This window comes from Gadus macrocephalus, chromosome 2 (genome assembly GCF_031168955.1).
Source record: "Gadus macrocephalus chromosome 2, ASM3116895v1".
Classification (NCBI taxonomy): Eukaryota; Metazoa; Chordata; class Actinopteri; order Gadiformes; family Gadidae; genus Gadus; species Gadus macrocephalus.
Window position 1 is genome coordinate 12,712,601 of NC_082383.1, and position 19,302 is coordinate 12,731,902.

The 19,302-nt window shown below is 47.4% G+C and overlaps 1 long non-coding RNA gene across 1 annotated transcript; it reads right to left on the bottom strand.

Annotated features, from left to right (window-relative positions):
* Nucleotides 1-5,969: 5,969 nt before the first annotated feature.
* Nucleotides 5,970-6,731, bottom strand: LOC132449565 (uncharacterized). Its single transcript, XR_009523606.1, has 3 exons — nucleotides 6,643-6,731; nucleotides 6,354-6,489; nucleotides 5,970-6,142 (listed from the first exon to the last, which is right to left on the bottom strand). It is a non-coding gene; the product is annotated as an uncharacterized LOC132449565 (long non-coding RNA).
* Nucleotides 6,732-19,302: the final 12,571 nt, after the last annotated feature.

Consider the following 19,302-nt stretch of genomic DNA (forward strand, 5'->3'; position numbering starts at 1 on the left):
GAGGGACCATCGCCTCGGCGCTGCCCGCTGCAGGAGGCGGTGGTGCCTAAGCGCTGCCCGCTTCTGAGGCAGTGGTCCCTCGGCAGCGAGGCTCCGGTGGGAGACAATCGCGGTCAAAAATCGCGGGCAACAATCCTTTTCTCCTGCATGGCTTGGTTCAGTCTACTTCAGATTGATTGGACGTGGAAGAACTGGAGATGTTGGAGAACCCGACGCAGTCGTTTGAGATTCATACACTGTAAAACCTGACAAGTTAGTTCAACTTAAACTATTTGAGGAAACCGATTGCCTTGAACTATTTCAGTTTACTAACTCAAATAAATTAAGTACCAGCAATTATTTTATGTAAATAAAGATAACTCTTATATCCTCATCCTCATCGTCATCCGCTTATCCGGGGTCGGGTCGCGGGGGGAGCAGCTCAAGCAGGGGGCCCCAGACTTCCCTTTCCCGGGCCACATTGACCAGCTCTGACGGGGGGATCCCGAGGCGTTCCCAGGCCAGTGTTGAGATATAATCTCTCCACCTAGTCCTGGGTCTTCCCCGAGGTCTCCTCCCCACTGGACGTGCCTGAAACACCTCCCAAGGAAGGCGCCCAATGGGCATCCTTACCAGATGCCCGAACCACCTCAGCTGACTCCTTTCTAAGTAAAGGAGCAGCGGCTCTAATCCGAGTTCCTCACGGATGGCTGAGCTTCTCACCCTATCCCTAAGGGAGACGCCAGCCACCCTTCTGAGAAAACTCATCTCGGCCGCTTGTACCCGCGATCTCGTCCTTTCGGTCATCACCCAGCCCTCATGACCATAGGTGAGGATAGGAACGAAGATCGACCGGTAGATCGAGAGCTTTGCCTTGCGGCTCAGCTCTCTTTTCGTTACAACGGTGCGGTAAAGCGAACGCAATACCGCCCCCGCTGCTCCGATTCTCCGGCCAATCTCACGCTCCATAGTACCCTCACTCGCGAACAAGACCCCGAGGTACTTGAACTCCTTCACTTGGGCTAAGGACTCATTTCCTACCCGGAGTAAGCAATCCACCGGTTTCCTGCTAAGAGTCATGGCCTCAGATTTAGCGGTGCTGATCCTCATCCCAGCCGATTCACACTCGGCCGCCAGCCGATCAAGTGAGTGCTGAAGGTCACAGGCCGATGATCCAATGAGGACCACATCATCTGCAAAAAGCAGTGACGAGATCCTCAGACCACCGAACTGCAACCCCTCCCCACCATGACTACGCCTCGATATCCTGTCCATGTATATCACAAACAGGATTGGTGACAAGGCGCAGCCCTGGCGGAGACCAGCACCCACTGAGAACGAAACTGACTGGCTGCCGAGAACACGAACACATAACTCTTATATCTAGAGTTATTGTGACATGTGTATTATGAGTTAGCATTACTAATTCCATTTACTGAAGTGAAATGTAAAGAATTAGCTTTTTACACTTAAATGCAGCAATTCATTCAACGTATATAACATGTGTTCATTAAATGTATGTGAATTAAGTAACTAACTTAAATGCCTCTTGTATTGCTAAATCTTTTTACTTAAGTATAATCAACTTCGTCTTCCAACTGAAATAACTTATTACATTCTAGTTGTGACAACTTAAAATTACATTTTGTCTACTCAATTCATTTAAGGAAACCGATTGCCTTAAACCAATCAAGTTGAATGAACACAATGAATTCACCAATCTCTGATCCAACTTAAATTATTTATTAAGCTGAATGCTGAACATTCATAACATTTCCATGTTCATTTCAAGTAGTCATTTAAACAGCTTTACTAATTATTATTATTTTTAAACATGCCATTTCTTTATGGCAATATAACACAAGAAACACACTAAACTAAAACACATAGTCCCTTGAAAGGAAGAATGTTAGGCAAAACAGCTTTATACTCAAGGCCGTCCCGTCCATCGAAACATGTTAACACGGCTCAACAACAGTACAGCCAGCGGGACTTGAGCAGACGATAAAACTTCCTGCACACTTGCTAAGTATCACTAATTAGAGAAAAATCACAAAGCTTCAGTCCCTCTGAACCTTGACCGAAAGGTTGTGATTTTTTTAATTTTTAAGAACTAATTATCAGGAACAATAAAAAAACAACAAAGATCTTGATAATTTATTTCTCAATGCCTGCAACTTTGGTTTGAGCTGCTTTCTCCCTTCATCAAGATTTAGGAGGACAACCTGGATGAACTCAAAGAAGCCACTTAGCTTTTCGGGATAGCTCAAATGTAGAGCATAAATCAAACCAAACAAAACAACAAGTGAGTCAGTCCATGATCTTGTAGACATCACAACCTGGCCTTCCAGGATGATGGACACATGCTGCGTGTCAAAAGGAACTCCTGTCAGCCCCTCATCTTCAGCGACCACTGCCACCAAAGCCACAGATTCCTCCTGGGACACCTCAGACTCGTCCTGGGGAAGAAGTATGTAAGTGTATGGCGTATGTGTTAAGAAGAACGTAAAGGGTTGATGAAAACACAGACCTAAAGAGTGAAAGGACATAAACAGTGATAACTAGTCTCTGCTGATTTTGTGTCTAGGGTGCTCTTCGTGAACTGATGTGGTTTTCCTTTAATGTTGTCCACTAGCTAGAAATTAACATTCTTTCTGGTGTAGATAATTTAATATCCACTCCGATAATCGCTACAAAGATATACAGTATGTACTGTATAAGCACAATTTAAACACACTCCCAGATATCAGATAAATGTACCGTCTAATTTTACCCTCAACGTGGTGTTACTTCACAAGTATAAATTACAATCAGTACGTTTACATGACACTCAAGAAAGTCGAATTATTGGCTTAGCTTGACTATGAATGGATTACTAAGATACATGTAAACACCTTAGTCGAGCTAAAGTCGAATCAAATTGGGTTACTCATAGTCGAATTAAGACACCTAGGTAACTCGATTCATAGTCGAGCTAAGTGCGCAGTCAACACAGAATGGGATTGGGTTATGCATTGAATTCACTACGTGCACATTAGCATATGCTACTTCCGGTAGCGTACTTCCTATTGGGTGTCGAGCTTCCGGTATCAACACGACTCGGCTGTCTATGGCTGGAATCCGGTAGCCCAATGGCCGAAGCAAATTTCTCAAGATGTCTTGGACATATGCCGGCAATAACAGTTGACGATGTTCATCGTCAACTGCATTTTTTCACCCGCACCCCGCACCCCAAAGCAAACGAGAAAAGGGTTTTATACTGTATATATCGCAATATTTGCACAATTTTGAAGGTAAGTCACAACAACATGATATCCATGCTACGTGCTAAAGTTACGTTATCTGGTAAATGTTATGTTATCTCTATACATTATATCTATACATTATAAAAGTCGAAATCGTGCGTTAGATGTTTGTCTTAGCCCTTGTTTAGTTTATGATGTTATGTTCGGAGGCTATGTGTTGTTGACACTCCTACGTGTTATATAGGCAGTAGCCTAAAAGTATCAAACGTTGATTCGTTCGTTTTCAAGTTAGCAAACTGTGATTGCCTGTGTATGAACAAACGAACTTTAGATGGACAACAATATTTTCCTATTAGAGTTGCTAGTCATTGTTCTTACCAACTAACTTGCATGCTATCCTATTAATTACTAACTTGCTAATGCCCCGTTTACACCATCCCGCTAATGGCCGCTAATGGCCGATGGACCACCGATGTGGAAGTCGGGGTGATTCGGGTGACATCGGGCTAAAAATGTATGATCGGGTCAATTTATCGGGGTAGCATTTACACATACCCGATGTTATAACGATAACATAACGATGTATGCCAGGGAAGACACCCGAAGTGCGTTTGGCGTCATTTGACGTCATTTCGAATGACGCCAAACACGTCAAATGACGCGTTGGGCGTCATTTGGCGTCATTTCGGGAGAAGGCAGAGGGAGAAGGCAGAGAAGAAGGGGAGACTGGTTTAGACTGATATTTATTTATATTACATTAGCGATTTTATAATAATAGAACGCCGGTTCTAAATGGGCGAAGTACCCTGTAATTATAAAAGTAGGACATCCATCCATCACCCCCTATTTATACCCAAGTGGCAGATTGAGGGTCTTCCTTAACACAATCTGGTCACTCACAATCGTTATTTGTCTAGGGTTCTCGAGGGTCTTTCGTGTGTTGAGGTTGCCGATATAAAGACGATAAAACACGATAAAGCGCGGAAGATTAACGAATATAACCGATGTGCCCAGGAAAATTCCCGAACGATTTGCGATGTCTTACGTTGTACTCCCGTTCTATTCCCGATTACAGCCGATTAGCCCATAGCAACACCTGGTAACCGATTCTACCCCGATAGACCCAAAATTAACAAACATGTTCGTTCTTTGCCGATGTTGCCCGTTGTTGCCCGATCATTGAGCATTTCTTCCCGTTTCTTCCCGTTGTCTAACGATGTTCCCGGGAAGAGTAACGGTGTTTCCCGATGCAACCACGCTATTTGCCGATGTTATAACGATAGCTGCTGATTTAGCCATCGGGCACCATCGGGGCCCACTATCGGGTAGGTGTAAACAGGGCATAACATTTTTATTTTTCCACAGTGTCTGACAAAGATCAGGGTTCAGGAGAGGTGATGGTCAGGGCAGAGTGCTACAGGTCAATGAGGAAGTCAGAGAAACCTCACAAGCTCAGAGTATGGATACAGTCAGCGGCAGTGTGAAATTGTGTTCAGTGTAAAAATCATAGTAGGCCTAATGTTCGGTAGGGTATTGTTAGGTTTTAGGGTTAGGGTATGGTTGGGCTTAGAGTAGAGTTTCCTAGGATCATGCCAGGCTGTCAAGGGAGGTGTTCAGGCAGAATTTGAATATACATCAGGCAGGCTTTTAATATATATATCCCTTGACATGAGTAATACTGTCAAGGGATATGTATTGATTACGTTGAATACATTGGTATGTTGTACTTTATAGGTGGTCCTAAAAGATGTGCAGCCTGTGATTTTTCAATAAATGATAACGTATTCAAACATTTTATCAGTTGTCTCCCTCCTTTTTGTTGCACCTCTTTAACGAGCAGAGGTTCGTAACAGGCAGTGACACGTCATGCTAACGATTAATGAAATTTTACTCTTTCAAATACATTTCACTTGAAATCTATATGATGTGTTTTTCCTTTCTGAATTACAGATAAATGGTCCTTTGCATCTTTAAAAAATCCATCACAGCCAATAGGACACAGAACAAAGCTGTAGACTACATTTATGAAGTAAAGCAGTTTTATTTAAAGAGTAACAACAAATCACTTAAAAAAAACAAAAAACAGTATGGAGTATGGTTAAATAGCATGTTTATTTTGCTAGGAGAGTATGGTGTGGGAGTCCATGGATAAGGATACCTGGCCACCAGAAAATCAGACCATCCATTTCTTGACCAGGGGTCCGTACTGATAATTGGAGAGGAGACATGCAACAGTGAACAGTTGATTTATACTGCCACAAATAGAGAGAGGGATGACCGTGTCAAAAAGTTTGTTTTCTTTGACCCTCCTAATGAGCCTCTCCACGTGGACTCTCAGGCGTGCAATCGACTGGGTTTTAAGGATGTCTACCTCTGACATTTGCTCCTGTTTGTGCATAAAAGCAGGGCGATGCACTTTCCCAGAAACTAGCTCATCTATCAAAAAACCCTTGTCTACCATAACCTCCATGTCGGGTGTTAGGAGAGAGGTGATGCCGGAGTGACGGAAAATCTCCTTGTCACTGATGGAGCCTTCAAAAAGTGCTGACACAAATGTCAATGCTCCATGGGGGGACATGCCAATAAGTGCTTTGAAGGTACAGTGCGACTTGTAGGCGGAGAATACCTCACTTTGAAGCAGAAGGGAGGTAGGGGCTTGGCATCTCATCTCTGTGCAGTCAAGGACGACCTGGGTGTTCTCATAGGTCCCATTGAAATCTGTGGGGCAGTTTTCTCTCACTGCTGGTCATCCAGATGGAGAGCGATCCGAGCAAAGTATACAAAAAGTTGGACCACGTCACAATTATTCTGCTTGCTGTTGCTCTGTGGATATTGAACTTGTGACCAAGCTCCCTTTGTGTACAGCCGGTTGACAGGTAGTTGAGGAAGAGGAAGAGCTCGTCAATTGGCAGCAGTTTCTAGGGAAAATGTCACTGTATTAGATACTGTAGATAGAAGCACTACAACACAACGATAACATACACAAATTAGGGTGTTTAAAATATGTGGTGCATGCACAGAGCTGAGCAGAAACAATACACAGTTAACTGCCTCTTCTGTGGCAGTCACCAGCAAAATGTGTGATCCACATGTACCGAGCCGGTGGTATATGTTTATTGTAAAACTTACTGTTGGTCTGTTCATAGGGGTCTCAGTGGATGTACTGGTGGAGAGGTTCTTCTGACCTCTGGTGACTCTCACCATTCTGCTTGTTGCCTCTTGAATTAGATCCCAAAAGGCCATCAAATGTTCATATGATGGAAATCTGCATGCAAACAGGACATAGCTTTTATGGTGATGGCATTCATATTACATTAAAACATTCCAATTTAATCATCATTCAAATCAATCATACAGATGGGAGGCCAGTGAAATGCTTGTGTGATAATTAGAAAAGTTCAGGTTCAACATTTCTTACCTGGTATAGTAGCGAATGTCACTTGGTGATGTAGAAAACCGTTGCAATCCAAATCTCTCCATGTGCAGTGTTTCGATCTGCCGTGTGAGCACGGTCGACCACGATGAAAGAGCTGGCTGTGTAATCGTGGTCTTCCATCAGAGGTGTCGAAGCCAACTCAGTACATCCAGAGACACTGTTTTCACCCACTTCCATCTCCACGGTGGAGTCATCCTCGGGGGCGGTGTCATCCTCAGGGGCGCGGTCCAAAGCCTGGGTTGCTCGAGGCCGGCGATCCCAAACTCCGGGCCGTTGAGGTTTTTTGGTGTAATTATTCCAACCGAACAAGGATGGAATAATATTTGGTCGAAGACACCGCTTTCCAGCAGAAGAGATAACTATGTTTTCTTGCTCAAAGTGTCGACTACACACTCTAGAGCTGGTGGTTGGGGTGAAACCTTCTCTTCTGACTTTCACAAGCCACTGGGCGCGTAAAGTAGGTTCCTTTGGGAAACTATGAAAGCTCAAAACTTTGTTGAATCTTCCCCCGGCTGTACAAAGTGGCACACAACAATGGTGGTTATTACCACCGACTGCCCTTTGAAAAGTAAATCGTTTTTTCCGATCCATTGCGAACAATAACCTCACACCGCCAGCCGGCTAATGTCAACAAACCGTCAAGCGGAAGCTAGAGGCTCAACTTCCGCCCTCAAACAGGAAGTTAGCATTTTCGTCGTGCACAGAGTGAATTGTGTTCTGAGCATGCTCAAAATCTTTTCCCGGGGCCGTGAGCCGGAAGTAGAAGGAGACGATAGTCTTGTTATTGTCGCCGTCGAAAAACGAGAAAGGGCGATTTATTTAAAAAGGTGGCGCAGAAGATGGAGGAAGCCGGTGAATGTAGATACCCCCTATAAGAATTGTGTCCCGGCCGCGGGAGCGCGCATGGAATGCATTCAGTAAAGGTGGAAGCACATCGTGTTTCGTGTTTACGATCTTTATTCATTCAATGTGCCACGGCGGGGACTGCCGTATACGGACGGGCGGCGGAGGGGCTGCTCCGGCGGGAGAGAGATGGTTTCAGTAGACAGCTGTCCACTCACTTCGGGTCGGCAATTTATTTTAAAAGCTGGCGCAGAAGATGGAGGAAGCCGGTGTCGTGACAATGTAGTTACCCCCTATAAGGAGTGTATCATTCAATATCACTGTATTCATTCACTGCGCCGCGGCCAAACTGACGGGGGAATTCTCTGATATTATGAATCTTACAGACTGCGACGGGTTTTCCGACTCTCGGGTAATTCCACAACAACTAAAGACTCGTAGTAGGGTTTATGTCGCTCATGGAGAATATGGATATGAATTGGGGGAAATTAACTTTGGCTCTGACTCTCTACTGTCCAGATTGAAACGAATGGAGGAGAAAGCGATGTTACAGCAGAAAGCTGTCAGTTCACTTCGGGTCCATATCATTTCTCCGACGCTCCATTGTTCCGACCTCTCGGTCGTATGCGGACTCCTCGGGCTGCTCTGCCGGCGGAGGTGTCCGCATACGACCGAGAGGTCTGATCAATGGAGCGTGGGAGAAATGATATGGACCCGAAGTGAACTAACAGCTGTCTACTGAAAACATATTTCTCGAATGGCGCCTGACTATGTTTTTGTTGCTGGTGACCTAAGCAAGGGAACTGCTATAAACAAAGCCAATTGGGCACACCGTATACGGCAGTTTCAATTAACTCTGTTCAGTGATGTTTCAGTTTCAAGTTTTGATGCATGCAGGAGAATAAAGAATTACCGTGCAAGTCTTGAATATGTCTGAAGAATCCTTTTTCAGGTACAGTGGTAGGCCGGCAAGGGCTGCTGTTCTGGCTGCAGTGATGTTGTTCTTGTCCTTTTGAACAAAGACATAGATACATTAGCTGATGCTCAAGTCAGCTGTTCACATAAATGGTCAATGTTATGTAATAAAAATGTGTTTACCTGTTCTTCGTATGCTGTCACAACTTGCTGCAGCTTCTCTCCAAATCTCTCCAATCTTTTTTTTCTTTTTGTACAATTTCAGAAGCTGTGATGTGTATTTATCCAACTCAGAAAAAAAGGGTTAGGGTTCGCTTGCCTCCATTCACAGCCACATCTTTTATACCAGCTCTGCAAAGTTTGGTCCTGTAGTTGCCCATCTTAAAGCGAAGGCTGTTTTTCCAACCCTCACATCCAGTTCTGGAACCATGTTCTTTGAGGCAGGGGTGTTTCCTGACTAAAGCCTCTGCAGCCTTGCCAATCTGCGATGTACTTGGATAAGCTTTGTGCTTGTACATTTCAGCAGACATGACATCAAGTATGTTGTGTTTTTGATCTCTGGTCAATCGGAGACCTCTCCCTTCTCTCTCAAGTACAGAGTTGCCCTCTCTCAGACAATACTCCACCTCATATGAGAATGTTGGAACAATGAAGACTTCTGGCCACCGGCAAAGACGCTCAGGTGAAACAGTATTGTCAGACAGTAACACGGTATCATCCGTGCTCGTAGAGGACAAATCTGCCTCAATGAGTCTTACTACTTGAATAGTTGCCTTGGATGGCAGGTCCACTATGTTTACTAAATTGCATAAAGCATTGTCAAATTCTGGATCTTGAAACTGAAGCCGGAATTCATACAACAGGTTCAGTTTATTTTTCACCTCAGATATGAGGGCATTTATAGTCTCAGGACGAGAGGGCAAAATCAGCCTCTCAGCATTGACATCGTCAAGGACGACCCTTAGTTTGAGGACGTCAGAATCTTCCATTTACACTGTGTAAGAGGAACCTGTAACAAAAAACACAAAAAACAACTGTGATCCCTTGCTCTTTGTTTTTATAAGCTGCCTACATGGACAACACATTACATTTTGTTACTTGTAGACTGAGCAAAGGTAGCATTACAGTCCTGCGCAAAGCTTAAAAACTAACTGCATTTTTTACCTCAATTTACAGACAAGAGACTGATTTGATTTTATCTTCACATAATGGCAAACGATTTATTTCACTGGTACTGGTTTACATATTGAGAACCGATCATTGTGTGTGAGAAAAGCGAACGTGTAAACTGACATTACCTTACAATGTGTTGTCCTGGGTGTCAAGGTGATGGAATAGAGCTGGAATAGAGTTGGAATAGAGTTAATAGATAAAAAGAAATAGAAAGGGTCTGAGATCTCCCTTAGGTCCCAGGGGGAAGATGAGGATGTCCTCTGGGGTGATGTGGCTCTCACTCTGTGACTGTAATAAAATGTTTAGTTGTTATAAATAGCTTGCCATAGACTTTGTAGGCAAACTGTGGCATTTGGTCAGCCAACTGGAACAAAGATTTCACTGTATGGCCCTTGCTTGTGTGATCTTTTAGATGATACGAGCGCAGATGCTCAGTGTATTCGGTGTCATAGTCTTTCAGTAAAAATAAGATATCATTCTGGATTAGGAATATGCTTCTGATCTCCTTAAACTCAGGCAAGGCAGCATGTGTCCCGGTGCAAACAAACATGCCAGTCACAAAGGTTGTGCCCTCAATGGTTACCTGTTTTGTGCGATAAACACTGCTGCTGTCTGTCATGCTGGATATTAACACGTGTATCGACAGGCAATGAATCGACATAGACTGACTCAACTTTTGAAGTTTGTACTGAAGGCTTAAAAAAACGTGGTGAAGACAAATAGAAAGCCATCATGCTCTGGTGTCTCTCTGCTAGTTTTTAACACATTTTTGTAGTTATTAGTGTCACGAATAATTTTCTTTTGTGCTTTTTTTTTTTTTTTTTTTTTGTGCTTTCCCTCAAATCTCATTGTCCAGAGATGCACCAGTGGACCAAAACATTTTATGAGATGTGGATAATGCTCAATAAAATGGTGCTTTGGTCTTAATCTTAAACTGGGCAAGACTTTTTGTAGCAACTGCCTGTGATCTAAAATCTTGTAAGCCATGTACTGAATAGTTTTGTCAGTAAAGCTATGAGATACAGCCAGTTCCACAATATCTTTTAAGTCCATTAGGACCTCCCAGAATTTGTCTCCTTCTGGGACTCTGGAGCCAATGAGAAGAGGGAGCAACCTTAGGAGAGTGTGATTCTCATGTCCATTCCCACCAATTGTTCCTCGACTGACAAAAGTTTGAGGAATTGGGTGAGGGCGGTCAACCTTATTAGAATGTTGATAGGGAAAAAACAATATTGCTCTATTCAGCTCAGCAATCATACTTTTCAAACAATGTGCCAACTCAACAGGAACCACACCTTCAAACAGGTCATGCAGGACATCAGGTGGAAATCCTGTGAGAGGATGGAAATATTTGAGATGGTCAGAGAGAACACAACTGCGTTTTACCCCATAACAATGTTCAGCGTCACCTTTCTGAATTTCTTGAAAAAGGCTGTCATGCAGATCTTTGGTTCTCAGGTTAACACCAGTGACTGCATCAGATACTTGCATTTCAGTCTAAGTAGTAAGACAAAATTGACAGAAATATGTTGACCTGAAACTCTCATTGAAGCCAGCTACCGCATGGGCAGCAAGGTTATCAGCTGCAACTGAGAAGACTGTTCCTTTGACACAGTCACCAAAGGCCTCAATATAGACGCCCACCTCTTCAAGAGTTCTTAGGTCCTTTAAGAGGGGTGCAAAGACTTTTGAAAATCCAAATTCCCGCAAATCATTAGAATTGCACAAAAGGGCAAGTTGAATTTAATGGAGAGCTGAACGGTACTTTGCTGGCAGGTTAGCTAATGTCCAATAAACTGCGCATACTTTGTATTTTTCGTGATGTTCCTAGGGGGTTTGCGATTTCAAAATCATCAACATAAAGAATTAATGAGAATTTCTGACCCTCATCTGAGAGAAGCGCCTTTTCCTGGCAGTAGGAGCCATCACAGTGTGACAAATACTGTCCAGGCAACTTAGAAGGGGTTTCTTTGATTTTCTCAAGTACATCTGTTTTTTTTAACAACTGTTGCAAAGTACTGAGAATAGGTACATACATAAAGGTATGCTGTGACGACTCAATCAGGTATTCGACAGGCCTAATAAGTGGAAACTTTTCTTCATAATATGTTTTCCTCCTTTTGGCAGTTGAAAGGGGTCCTTCAGCTGTAACTGACTTATGCAAAACATTACTCTCCGACACTGCCTGGACTATCTCAGTCACAAGTGTGTCAGTAAAGGGGCAATTATTTTTTTCAATTATTTTTATTACAGAATCCCTGACAACAGGTTCTGACAGTAAAAACAACTGATCAACATGTTCAATGATTTCCTGTGTTGCCCTCTGTGACACATGGAGAACAGTATGCATTTTTAAGAAAAAGGCAGCCAGATTGAATTGTAACTGCTCTGCTAACTTCTCATTGCTACCTCCTGCTACAGGGGTAGTTTCATTTTCATCTGTCAGTTCACCTGGATTCTGTTCAATGTCACTATCCTGGGAGACTTTGTCATGGCCACTGTTGTGGTGCTGTGTACTCTGCCCCTGTGTTGGCCACGCCCCCTGTCTGTCTCTGCCTTGCCTGCCACTCAACTGCTCACACCTGGCCTGCATCGTCTCATCAACTCCCCTACAAATACACCTGGTTTCCCTGCAGTCATCGCCAGATCGTACTTCGTGTTTCCGTGGTAGTTACTCGTTCCTGGCTCCAGTGTATCTCTCTTGTTTTTCTCTCTTGTGGAATTCTCGTGCCTCACCTTGTTTTCTCTCACCTATAGTTTTTGGATCGTCACCTCCAGCCTGCTGTCTTCACTCCCTCCAGCCCGATACGCCCCACTCCAACCAACCTCCTGCTTCACTCCTAGTTGATCTAAATAAACCTGTTCACCGTCACTCCAACTCCTGTCCGGTCTCTGTGTTCTGCTCTTGGGTCCAGCAGCTAACGCTACCCTAACAGAACGATCTGGCCAACAATGGACCCAGCGGACATGGACTCCTTCCGCCAAGCTCTCTCCACTCAAGGCGCCCGGGTTGGGGAACACAGCCAAGCTCTCCGGGAAATGATGGAGGCTTTTAAAGACCTCTCTACCCGGGTCACGCAGATCGGCGCCCAACTGGACTTACTGATCTCCCACACCACGGCTTCCCCGTCGGCAACGGTACCACCCCCTGTTCCTGCTCCCCTGGCTCAGCCGTCACAGGCCCGTGAGCCTTTCATTCCTGCTCCTGAGCGCTATGCTGGGGACATGGGGACATGTAGGGCGTTTTTAATCCAGTGTTCCTTAGTTTTTGATCAGCAACCTCTTACCTACCCAACTGATAGGTCAAGAATAGCTTTTGTTTTTGGTTTGCTCAAAGGAAATGCTCTAGCGTGGGCATCTGCATTGTGGGACAGTGGATCCCAAGCTAGTGATAATTTTGATTTATTTGTTTCTGAGATGAGGAGGGTTTTCGACCACCCAGTCGAGGGAGGGGACGCCGCCAAGCGGCTTATTTCCCTACGACAGGGCTCCCGCAGTGTAGCCGAATTTTCCGTGGAGTTTAGGACAATAGCAGCCAACTCGGGCTGGAACGACCAGTCACTACAAGGTCTTTTTCTTTCCTGTCTTAATGAGCCAATTAAGGATGAGCAAGCTACCAGGGATGAGGCAGACAGCCTTGAGGAAGTAATCTCCCTCTCCATCCGGCTGGATAACCGCCTCCGTGAGCGGCGTAGGGAGAGGACTAGCCGCCCCATGTCTTCAGCATTCTCTGGTCCCTCTTTTCCACACCTACCGAGAGCTGCTCTCCCCCAACCTGTGCCACGAGCAGCATCTGAAGGGGAACCCATGCAGCTGGGGCGCACCCGACTGACCCAGGCACAGCGCCTCCAACGGATAAGGACCGGAGTTTGTTTGTATTGTGCACTGCCCGGACATTCCATCTCCGCCTGCCCCTCGCTGCCAAAAGACGAGGCTCAGCAGTGAACATTGGGGCCCTGCTGAGTCACACCTCGTCCTTCCCAGTCCCCAACGGTTCACGCACCCTGCTGGATGCTACTCTCCTGTTCTTCGGCAACCCCCTTTCGGTGTCCGCCATGGTGGATTCTGGGGCTGATGAGAATTTTATTGATTCGGGGTTTGCTTCCCGAGTTGGCATTGCGTTGGAACAGCTCCCCTCTCCCTTAGACGCAAATGCCTTGGACGGCCAACACCTTGCCCGCATTACTCACCGAACGAAGCCCCTGGAATTGATTGTTTCGGGAAACCACCATGAGACTCTTCAGTTTTTTGTTATCCTGTCCCCTCAGACTCCCCTGGTCCTTGGTCACCCCTGGCTCAAGCAGCACAATCCCCAGTTCGACTGGTCTGCTGGCAAGGTGGTGAGTTGGAGTGATTTTTGTCATTCGACCTGCTTAAAATCTGCCCTGTTCCCAGTAGAGGGGGGTGTCCACTCTTCCAAGGAACCCCCCGACCTGTCCTTAGTCCCCCCTGAATATCACGACATTGGAGAGGTGTTCAGCAAGTGTCGTGCACTTTCCCTGCCTCCCCATCGTCCCTATGACTGCGCCATTGAGCTTCTCCCCGGTGCCCCTTTGCCCAGTAGTCGCCTGTACAATTTGTCCCGCCCTGAAAGGGAGGCCATGGAGGGGTATATTCAGGATTCGCTCTCTTCTGGCCTCATTAGGCCATCGTCTTCTCCCGTTGGTGCAGGTTTTTTTTTTGTTACCAAGAAGGATAAGTCTCCTCGCCCCTGTATTGATTTCCGTGGTCTCAATAACATTACTGTTAGAAACAAGTATGCCTTGCCCCTCATCAGTTCCGCGTTCGAGCCTCTGCAGGGCGCCACTATCTTTTCTAAACTGGACCTACGCAATGCATACCACCTGCTGCGTATCCGTAAGGGAGATGAGTGGAAGACTGCCTTTAACACCCCCCTTGGTCACTTCGAGTACCTTGTAATGCCTTTTGGTCTAACGAATGCCCCCGCTGTGTTCCAGAACCTGGTCAATGACGTCCTCCGGGACTTCCTCAACCGCTCCGTCTTCGTCTATATAGACGACATCCTCATTTTTTCCCGCAACAAGGAGGAACACGTCCATCATGTGAGGCAAGTTCTCCAGCGGTTGCTGGAGAATAAGCTCTATGTAAAGGCTGAGAAATGCGAGTTCAGTGCAACCTCTGTTTCCTTCCTCGGTTACATCATTGAGAGCGGGCAGGTGCGGACCTGCCCAGAGAAGATCAAGGCGGCGGCAGACTGGACCGTTCCCGGGACACGCAAGAAGCTTCAGCAGTTTCTCGGTTTCGCCAATTTCTACCGGAGGTTCATCCGCGACTACAGCAGGGTTGCAGCTCCTCTCACTCGCCTCACCTCTCCCGCAATCCCATATGCCTGGACACCAGAGGCGGATGTTGCCTTTTCGAGGCTCAAAGGACTATTCTCATCCGCTCCTATTCTCATCCAACCTGACACCTCCAGGCAGTTCATCGTGGAAGTCGATGCCTCTGACACTGGAGTGGGGGCCGTTCTGTCCCAACGTGCTCCTGTTGATGAGAGGATTCATCCCTGCGCCTTCTTCTCTCGCCGGCTATCACCTGCTGAGCGCAACTATGACATTGGCAACAGAGAGCTGCTTGCTGTGAAGCTGGCATTGGAGGAGTGGCGGCACTGGCTGGAGGGGGCGGAACTGCCGTTTGTGGTTTGGACCGACCACAAGAATCTGTCTTACCTACAGACAGCAAAACGCCTAAACTCCCGCCAGGCCCGGTGGTCCCTGTTTTTTGGGCGGTTCAACTTCGTCCTCACCTACCGTCCGGGATCCCAGAACATCAAGCCGGATGCCCTCTCTCGTCAGTTTTTCTCTGATAACTCGCCGGCTCCACCAGACACCATCCTCTCTTCCTCCTGCCTCAAGGTGGCGGCTGTCACCTGGGAGATTGAGTCCCTTGTCCGGAGGGCCCAAACTTCTGAACCGGATCCGGGTAACGGCCCCCCAAATCGCCTTTTTGTCCCTACCTCTGCTCGCTCCCAAGTTCTGCTGTGGTGTCATACGTCTCACTTTGCCTGTCACCCTGGCGTGAATCGCACCCTGTCCCTCCTGAAGCGGCACTTTTGGTGGCAAACAATGGACGCCGACACACGGTCGTTCGTCCATGCCTGCACGGTGTGTGCTCGTGCCAAGTCCTCCCACCAACCCGCTGCTGGCCTGCTACGTCCCCTCCCTATCCCGGGTCGGCCCTGGTCCCACATTGGCCTTGATTTTGTAACCGGTCTTCCCCCCTCTAATGGCCACACTGTCATTCTCACTGTCGTAGACCGGTTTTCCAAGGCTGCTCACTTTATTGCCCTCCCCAAGCTCCCGACTGCCTCTGAGACCGCCCAGCTGCTTGTACAACATGTTGTTCGCCTCCACGGTATCCCTGCCGACCTTGTCTCTGTCCGTGGTCCCCAATTCATTTCTCAGGTCTGGAAGGCCTTCTGTCAGGCGTTGGGGGCCTCAGTCAGCCTGTCTTCCGGTTTCCATCCACAGACGAATGGGCAGGCAGAGAGAGCGAACCAGGACCTGGGAACCGCGCTGCGCTGTGTGGTTGCGCGCAACCCATCTGCATGGAGCGAACACCTCTCTTGGATTGAGTACGCGCACAACTCATTGCCCAGTGCAGCTACTGGCATGTCCCCTTTTGAGTGCTCCCTGGGCTATCTGCCGCACTTGTTCCCCGCTCAGGAGGAGGACATCTCTGTTCCCTCGGTTCAGCACCATCTCCGCCGTTGCCGCAGGGTGTGGAGGGACGCGCGTGCCGCACTGCTTCGCTCTGCTGAGCAGAACCGGCGAATCGCCGACCGTCGCAGAGTTCCCGCTCCTGCTTATCGAGTGGGTCAGCAGGTGTGGCTTTCCTCAAGGGACCTCCCTCTTCAGACTGGTTCGAAAAAACTAACCCCTCGCTTTGTGGACCCCTTCCCTATTGATGCCATCATCAATCCGTCTGCCGTAAGGCTTAAGCTGCCTCGGGCTATGCGTGTTCACCCCACTTTTCATGTCTCTCTGATAAAACCAGTCTCCACCAGCCCTCTCTGCCCCCCAGCCGCTCCCCCCCCTCCTCCCCGTTTGATTGATGACCACCCAGCTTTCACCGTCCGGCGGTTACTGGACGTACGTCGCCGGGGTAGGGGTTTCCAATACCTTGCTGATTGGGAGGGATATGGGCCCGAGGAGAGGAGCTGGATTTCGCGGGGACTCATTCTCGACCCCTCTCTCGTTCGGGATTTTCATCTGGCTCACCCTGAGAAGCCTAGGCCGCCAAGAGGCGTCCGTTGAGGGGGAGGTCCTGTCATGGCCACTGTTGTGGTGCTGTGTACTCTGCCCCTGTGTTGGCCACGCCCCCTGTCTGTCTCTGCCTTGCCTGCCACTCAACTGCTCACACCTGGCCTGCATCGTCTCATCAACTCCCCTACAAATACACCTGGTTTCCCTGCAGTCATCGCCAGATCGTACTTCGTGTTTCCGTGGTAGTTACTCGTTCCTGGCTCCAGTGTATCTCTCTTGTTTTTCTCTCTTGTGGAATTCTCGTGCCTCACCTTGTTTTCTCTCACCTATAGTTTTTGGATTGTCACCTCCAGCCTGCTGTCTTCACTCCCTCCAGCCCGATACGCCCCACTCCAACCAACCTCCTGCTTCACTCCTAGTTGATCCAAATAAACCTGTTCACCGTCACTCCAACTCCTGTCCGGTCTCTGTGTTCTGCTCTTGGGTCCAGCAGCTAACGCTACCCTAACAGACTTTTACATAATTTTGCACTATAATGTCATCATAGTCACGAGTATTTTGATGTTCTCTGCATCTGTGTGCATTGAACGTGGAGTACACATTTGTTTTAAACGTGCAGGCCCTGAATGGACAGGGAACGGTTTCTTTTTTCCTTAAATGCCCCCGGAGATGTATAAACATTTCTCTCTCAGCAAATGGCTGTTCAAAATCACAAACAGGGCAATGAAATGCCCTTTTTACAATCAAACCAGTCGTGTCACCATCTACCTTTCTTTTCCCTGCATGTATTCTTGACAAATGTACCTTTAATGAATTAAAAGTACTAAATGTACACATGCAGCTGTTGTAGAGGCATGGTAAAGGTGAAACTGTTGAATACTGACCATGGTAAAGTCTGTAATGTCTCAGTAACTGTATTTTTAAGTTACTAGAAAAAACGAGAGTTACGTATGTAACTACGGTTCTATGAATTCTGGATGACCGCCAGAGGCAGTGCTTAACACTGGATGTTATCCATCGCGCTTGTGCAGGTCGAGTATTTAATATCAACAAAGTCACACGTGACCGGGGATGACGTCGGGCCGCCCGTCTATATAAGCCCACGTCACTCTCCAAGATGTCCCTTCAGAATCTTCTCGCAAGATTCCGAGTGACAGAGAACTCTGGCGGTCATCCAGAATTCATAGAACCGTAGTTACATACGTAACTCTCGTTCTATTTCAATCTTACTGACCGCCAGAGGCAGTGCTTAACACTGGATGACTATTACCAACGTAGTCACGAGGAATCCTGTACCCACCTATTAGGAAGGGACTGAGGGTTCCTGAATAACAGCTGCAGCCACTGCGTGGTGAGCAGCTACATTGACCCTGTAAAATCGGGCAAAGGTGCACGCTGAAGCCCAGGAGGCCGCGGCACAAATCTCACCTAGAGGCACTCCTCGTAGTGCTGCCCAGGAGGTGGAGACACTCCTGGTGGAATGGCCTCTGATCTTCAGAGGCAAAGGCAGTCCTCTTGACTTGTATGCCTCCTCAATTACCTCCACCACCCACTTCGAAAGCCTCTGTCTGGACAGCGCTTGCCCCTTCCTCGGGCCCCCGTAGCAGACAAACAGGCCATCAGACTGGCGAAAACCAGCAGTTTCCTGTATGTAACATCTCAAGGCTCTCACCGGGCAGAGTAGTTCTTCTGAACTAGCTTCCTCATCCGGTGGGTGTGAGGGGCCATAAGCTGCTAGCTCTATGACCTGATTATAGTGGGCCGAAGACAGCCTCTTTGGAAAAAAAGATGGGTTAGGCCACAGTGCCACCCCTGTGCCATCTGAGTTCCAGCGTATACACTCTTCACTCACTGACAACGCATGAAGCTCGCTCACACGCTTGGCTGACACGATCGCCAGAAGAAAGGCCACCTTCGCCGACAGCCATTTCAGTGGCGCCTGGTCCAGGGGCTCAAACGGGGGGAGACGGAGGGCCCCCAGTACCAGAGGTAGGTCCCATGAGGGAACCTTGACAGCCCGTGGGGGGTTCCTCCGCTGGGCTCCTTTAAGAAATCGGGTCACCAAAGAATGAGACCCCACCGTCCGGCTATCAACCTTAATGTGCCTGGATGAAATGGCAGCCACATAGACTCTTAAAGTGGAAGCAGATAGCTTCCTTTCCAGTAAGGACTGCAAAAAACGCAGTATCATTGACACTGAGGAACACTCCGGTACCTCTTTCTGTACCTCACACCACTTTGCAAATATCTTCCACCTGTTAGCATAAAGTGCCCTGGTGGAGGGAAAAGTTAGTCTGGAGCCCTGCATTATAAGTGGATCAGGCCCCTCAAGGACCCATAGCTGCAGGCACTCTGGTCTGGGGTGCCAGATGTGGCCCCCCAGCTGTGAGAGCAGGTCCCGCCTCTTCGGCAGGCACCATGGATCTCCGTCTAGCAGCCTGTACATTACTTAACCCTAGTTAACCCTATCAGTGGAAATGGCGGGAAG